The sequence below is a fragment of the Dermacentor albipictus genome, chromosome 8, assembly GCF_038994185.2.
Source record: "Dermacentor albipictus isolate Rhodes 1998 colony chromosome 8, USDA_Dalb.pri_finalv2, whole genome shotgun sequence".
NCBI classification, from domain to species: Eukaryota; Metazoa; Arthropoda; class Arachnida; order Ixodida; family Ixodidae; genus Dermacentor; species Dermacentor albipictus.
The window spans coordinates 67,963,354-67,969,877 of record NC_091828.1 but is presented as its reverse complement, the minus strand read 5'-3'; the positions used below and the strand labels follow the sequence as shown (position 1 = coordinate 67,969,877).

The window sequence follows — 6,524 nt, the reverse complement described above, 5'->3', positions numbered from 1 at the left end:
GGGCTTCTTTCTGTTTCATCAGAATGCAACCTCTGTCACTACAGTCTAACCTAAAAAGCATGAACCACTGGATGCTGCATTGAAGTGTAAAGCTAACACATTTTCAGATCATGGAGTGACTTTATTTCTTTTTCTTCTCATTGTTCTTTTAACACTTGATTTTCAAGGCTTAGTCTTTGATTAAATCATTACTACTGCTGATGATGCACATACGACCATCATTATACAGTCGACTTCCGGCAATTGGACCCTGATGGAACGAATAAAATTGATCAAATTGAACAAGATAAAAAAACAGCCCATAACACACTACTGATTCATTTGGCAGCATTTGCACGATTCTAACACCCCCGAATCAAACTCACACCCATTTTTGTGTCCAAAGCAGAAAAGTAAAGTTGAAATGACATTAAAGCTCCAAAGCAAGTAGAAATCTAACCCACACCCAATCTTTTAGCAAGAAAAATAAGCCATTCCACTCTGTGAAGGTGGTTGACCAGCAAAGTTGTTTAGTACACGACACGGAGGTGACACATAATTTTGAACAAAAATACGAACCAATTTATTGTTTTGATGGATGGTCAGCGTGACGAAAAGTATGCACACTCATTTATTGTCTTGATAGGTGGTCATTATTTCACTCGCAACTGCAATCACATTCTTTGATAATGTCAAATTGATGCATATATGCCGCTGGGTGGTCGGTTGGGCGGGATTGGTGTGGCATCGCTAGGGATATGTCTGCAACATGGAATACGTAAACCACTCCCTTTTCGGTACCGACACATCTGCATTGAAATCACTGACAACAACAGGGGTAGTGTCATCACAGCTAATTCATGCAAAGCGAGTAGCCATGAACCTTATAGGTTGATGAGTCATTGCATTTTTTGCTTTATCGGGGTATGAGCCATTGCTCATGGGGGTAAGAGCCAATGATGACAGTTTTCGACATGCTGTTCTGTGTGCTGTACGCATGATTAGAAAGAATTTAAGCACTGTTCACTTCAGTTTACCGAGTGCTTATAGCCTCTGCCTTACAGGCATGAATGCTTACGAGGTATGAGCCATTGATGATGATAGTTTTTGTTCACCGAACAAAAATGCACGGGACCCTGGTGATATACAGCTTCGCTGTAAAATAGGCAAGGGTATAATGCGTGTTGCACAATGGCAACCAGTTTCTCAAAGTCAGCTTCGCCGCAATACACCCGGTTATGCGGTGAAGCATAAAAACACTGCGAATGCAGTTTTATTTGCGTATCCGATTGTAGCGTGCAGGTCATTTTCCTATCCAATTTTCAGGGGGGAAAAGGGTACGCGATAGAATCGGGCAAATACTATTATCAGACATTGTGAGCTACCATCATTCCGTGTAAATCTTCCAAGAGCAGGCCGAAAATATGAGTTTTTGACTGTAGCTGGCAGTGCACTTCTTGCCTCCTAAATTTTGCCAAGGCATGCCGCCACTAAAGAGGCCGCTATAGGGGTTGCCATAGGAGTCATGCACATGCATATTGACTGGTCAAGTTCGAATTATCCGTTGAAGGCCAACTTTAGGGATTCAAACAACAAAAGCTTGGGTCTGTAGAAATGCATGGGTTTCAGCCACAACCTTCAGATTGGGATTGAACTATTCAGAGTCGGATTGACGGAAGTATACTGCAATTGGTTTTAACAGTACATTCGACTGGATCCTATTGTTCCGCAACTTGATTTGCAGTGATGTGGAGTGCGCTTCATAGTGGAGCTGGATAAATCCTGCTTGAGCCAAATGCTCGGCTGCTCCCAGAGTAATAGGAGGCGCCACGTGACTAGAATTTTGCCAGATACTGGTTGCACTTCCAGCTCCAAGGTGAGAGCACCTCTGAGTGCACCTCTGAGCGGCCGCTTGCAATTCAATTATTTGACCATCTGCGTCCGCGGAAGTTTCCATTTATTGTCTCTGTATTTCTTTGCAGTGGCAGTGAAAGTTCGTTGCATTGAAATCGCATACCAATTTGTTCGGTTGAGGTTTTAAATACATGATGTTCTATGGAAGAGAGGTTATGAAAAAGTTAAGTACTTTGTTATATTGAGAATTTTGTTCTATTGGAGTTCGTTATGTTAATGTTCAACTATATTTAAATTGAAGGGTTAATTTTCCTTTTACTCATCCTGGCTTAATTTATGCTGGTTTTGCTTGGTTGTTGGGGAGACATTGTAGCACATTTATAGGACTACCAAAACAGTAACGTGACCTCGTAACTCTTTATTCTCTATGCTTTTGTTGCACCCAACTGAACAGTCGAACCTAGATATATTGTTGGAACACTGAAGTAAAATTAGGTTACTATATACTTATTTGGTTAGTCTTTACATGTATAATCGCAACAGTTATTTTGTACATGACACAGGTGTTTTTGTGTTGGATAAGACTTCGTTGTAATGAAGTTTGATAGTAAAAGTGTGAATGAACCAAGCATGACAACCAACCAAAAATAATGTCACTCTGCGGCACTCCAGGTGAGGCGGGGAAGAGAGCTTTTACACAAATTTATTAAAATTCTGCACTGTACAGAGATTGTCAAAGTGTATAAATAAAATGAGGAGAAGGAACTAAGCATGTCCTGGTGTGCCGCAACTTTATGCCGGGACAAGAGATCAGCGGGCGACTCCTCACACCAGGCCAGGCTGTCTGAAAGTTGGAAGGTGGGGGCAATCAAAAAAATTGTTTGCGGCATGTCAAGCTTCATAAAACGTCAGCAACTTGGCCAGGCTAGAAATGGCAAAAGCATGAAAATGGGCAGTACTAAAAAAAAGAATGATGCAATGGTATTTAGATTTACAAAACGCAAAAAGAGCACTAGCTCAGAAATATTGTTACGCATGAAGAAAACGAACATTGGTGAACGTGCTTGCAGTCCCAAGTGGGGGAAGGAAGAAGAGAACGACGCCGAGTTGATCAACCAGCTGGCCGCTCTTGCGCTCACCTTCGCGACCTAAAGTAAACAGCCCTATTCATCCGTAAGGGTGATAAATGGTCTCGTTCGCGCCTAACAAAATGGTGGAGGTGAGGGGGTGTCAAACTCCTGTCAGATGCCGGGGAGCGATTCCGGGAGCTGCTCGGCCAATACTCATCGCCAGATGATACATGTGCTGGCCACGGGGCGCCGTGTGGCCACCACTTTGTCACGCGCGAACAAGACCGTTTATCACCCTTACGGGTGGTACGGGTGAATGGGGCTGTTTACTTTAGGTCACGAATGCGAGTGCAAGAGCGGTCAGCTGGTTTATCAACTCAGCGTTGTTCTCTTCTTCCTTCCCCCACTTGGGACTGCAAGCATGTTCACCAATCTTCGTTTTCTTCACGCGTAACAATATGAACCTGTAAGCACATTGGCAAGCACTTTATATCTGAAGTTTTAAAGTTTGCCTCTCACACTTCTTCACTCTTGAACTGTCTCAAAGAGTTTGATAGGAGCATGACGACGTTGATGCTCCTGGAAGAACCTGCTAACAGCGGCCGATTCTCTAATCCTGTCGCATGGCATAGGGGAAGGTCATGTGACAATAGGCACTAAAAATTGTCGTGAACAGTGTAGTGCAACAAAAGATAAATGCAAACTTTATTTTTTATCCACAAAATAACAGTTTTGGGCAATTCTCAATTACTTGTATTTTGTAATGCCTTCCATGCTTTGACTTCCTGTTTGCAGTATTTTATATACTATACATAATATGAATAAAACACTAAGCTGTTTAGGAATTTACCAGACATAAATCATCATCAGAAATGAACAGAACTCACTACACGAACTACTGGTGCCAGCCATAATTGCCCACACGTGCTTCTTCCAGTGCTTCATGCTAAGAGCACGCTTCGGGCATATTGCCCGAATTCTGCAGCACAGATAACCAGAAGTGTATTAGAACATCTGCAACATGTTTTCATTGTAATTATTTGTTTGTGCTTGCAGCTTTGAGGTACTAGTCCACCGTGTACCGACGTAGTTTCCCAGCCTGAAGTCCACAAGTACATGCTCAATGAAGCCAGTAGCAAAGTCTAGCGAAATGCAGGGATTCTCACCCTCATGATGGGCAAATGATCTAGGACCAGAGAGCCACGTTAACAGTACTATTACAGGGTTGTTAATTGTTACATTCTTTCAATATTGTTAGAGGTTATTGTAGATACAGAGTACACCATGCATTAATAATCTTATTGCCCACATGTTGAATGACAACCCTTAAAGGTACACCCAAGAGAAAAATAATTGCGGCTGTACTGGTCAGACACCCTTCTACAATATCAAAAACAGCCACTCTAACTTCAGGTACAGGTGTGGCACCAGAAAAGATGCAAAAACTAAAGACGGGCCGCAGTGCCATATCAAAAATTGCCATACCAGCTTGTTGCGACGTCACGATTTTGGTGGTGCCTACTCCAGTCAAGTTAAGTTTTTTGGTGAGTAAAAGTGGACTGCCCTGTATTCTGAAGGAGCCAAAGAATCAAGCGAGCAAGTCTCGAGGACTTCAACCGAGGACTTCAACCCCACTATGGCCCAATTAAAAAAGTAAAAGGATATTAGAAATTTGTGCTATTAGAAATACCAGTGCTGCAGCTTTTTAGTGGACAACTTAGAAAATGTTAATTTCATCTCCATTTTCTTTTTTAGATGATCAACCTATTGGCACAAAAGTAATGCAAATAGAGTTTTCAAACATTACTTTTATCAGTCCAGACTAATTGTGTGTTTCTGTTTAGCGTCCCTTTAAGCCCTTATGGAATAACACAGCCATGTCCCAATGCTGCTTCCACACAAAATGAATGATGTCAAGTGGCAAAATGTTAGGCGAATATAAATTGTTTGGTTCGTACCGAAGCGAATAGTAATCAGTGTCGAATAATTTCGAAGTGAATAGTTGTGGGATTGCCATAAAACCTTGACCCAAGAGCCAGGTATTGACAGATCTAAGAAAAGTTGGTTCCTTGCTTGCAAAAGAGAAACGGGTTCATCTCTGGAGTCAGTTCATTTTCAAAGTGCCATCATTGGGATAATTTCATGCAGAAATGCAAGTTATTTCTTTTTTTCTTTGTTTTCTTTCCAGGGTGTTGTAATCGGGTATGCGGCTTATATGCAGGAAAATGCACATATTCATTCAAATCAAATAGCGTGCTATTCGATTGAATATTCAAAATATCGCATATTTGCACAAGCTTACAAAATGTAGGCCATTAAAACAGCACTCACCAAACACCGGTTTCATAGTGCCAAGGTCTTTCACTGTGCTAGACATCCAAGAGCCGATTCCAGTAATCTGCTGGCACCGACAGCAAGGCTTCCATCACCTGAAAATGTGGAAAGCCGTGTGCCGTATGTGCGATTGTCTGTGAACCAATATAAATACAGTAGAACCTCATTCATATGTACGTATTGGGAAAAAAGAAACAGAAAAAAAATGCACTAATTAGAAAAACGTACGATTCGAAGTCGAAAGAAGACAATTTGACAGACTCAACTGTAGCCGACATCTACGTAATGCAAAGTGTTGCAGCACGAGGTGACAGTGCATATCAAGCTGCTGGGCCCGAACAACCCAAGAAGCACATTGTCATTCTCACATTCTTGGTGGCATTATTAAAGCATTGCATAGTACTTTAAGACCGCGACGGGAAACCAGAACTGAAATCGGGCTGGTGGGCAACGCCGGGGCACGATGTCGCCAGAGCGCAACATGACGCTCACTTGATGCCGCGTGCAGCAGGGAACGGTGGTGCGTTTGGGTTATTGCCAATTAAAGGCGTGCACTACGCTCCCAATGGCACTACACCCCACGTACTGTGAAACAGGTGAAGATGCTTATTGCTATAGGGTTGGCAGCAATGCTGTGAATGTGATAGGTGATGAACCTGCAGGAGATTTAGTGGTACTGGAATAAGAAACCGAGTGTATGTCGGTGTTTGCACTTGAGATGGGCAGGCGAGTAATGCAGGAAAGCTGCAGCGGCAGACGGCTACTGTCCTTGATCATGTGCGCCTCGCGCCTTTTCTTGTTTACGTGGGACCTAGCGGGTCGAAAATGTGTCATAAATCGCAGTTTGACGATGTGCCGAACGCTGGTTCCGAAAGATTGCATTTTCCGAGAACATACGAACCAGTAAAAAAAGCTCAGCTGTATTGGGCCATTTTTTGGGTTCTCGATTGGAACATTAGCAGTGGGGAATTGTACATAGTGGGATTGTATAAACGAGGTTCTACTGTATACCACCCGTTTTATTGTTAATATTTTTATTTATACAACATAAAAATCAGCTGCGACGAATACTGCTGTTCTACCTGTGCAGGCAACTTCTTGCGAGAGGCAGAAATTACCTGTAGCATCCAAGAAGCCAATTAAGAAGAGTCACTAAATGACTTGTAACTATTCACCTTAGGGCTCTACCGCAAAAGTGAAGCTACATATTGTAATGTCATATCCAATAAGCAGAAATTCCAGCAGAATCGCCACTTTCGAGATAACCGTCCCCTCAAACATGCTAAA

General features: G+C 42.5%; 1 pseudogene; it reads right to left on the bottom strand.

Annotated features, from left to right (window-relative positions):
- Positions 1 to 2,483: 2,483 nt before the first annotated feature.
- Positions 2,484 to 6,524, bottom strand: part of LOC135914526 (rac GTPase-activating protein 1-like) — a 38,236-nt pseudogene continuing 34,195 nt past the window's right edge.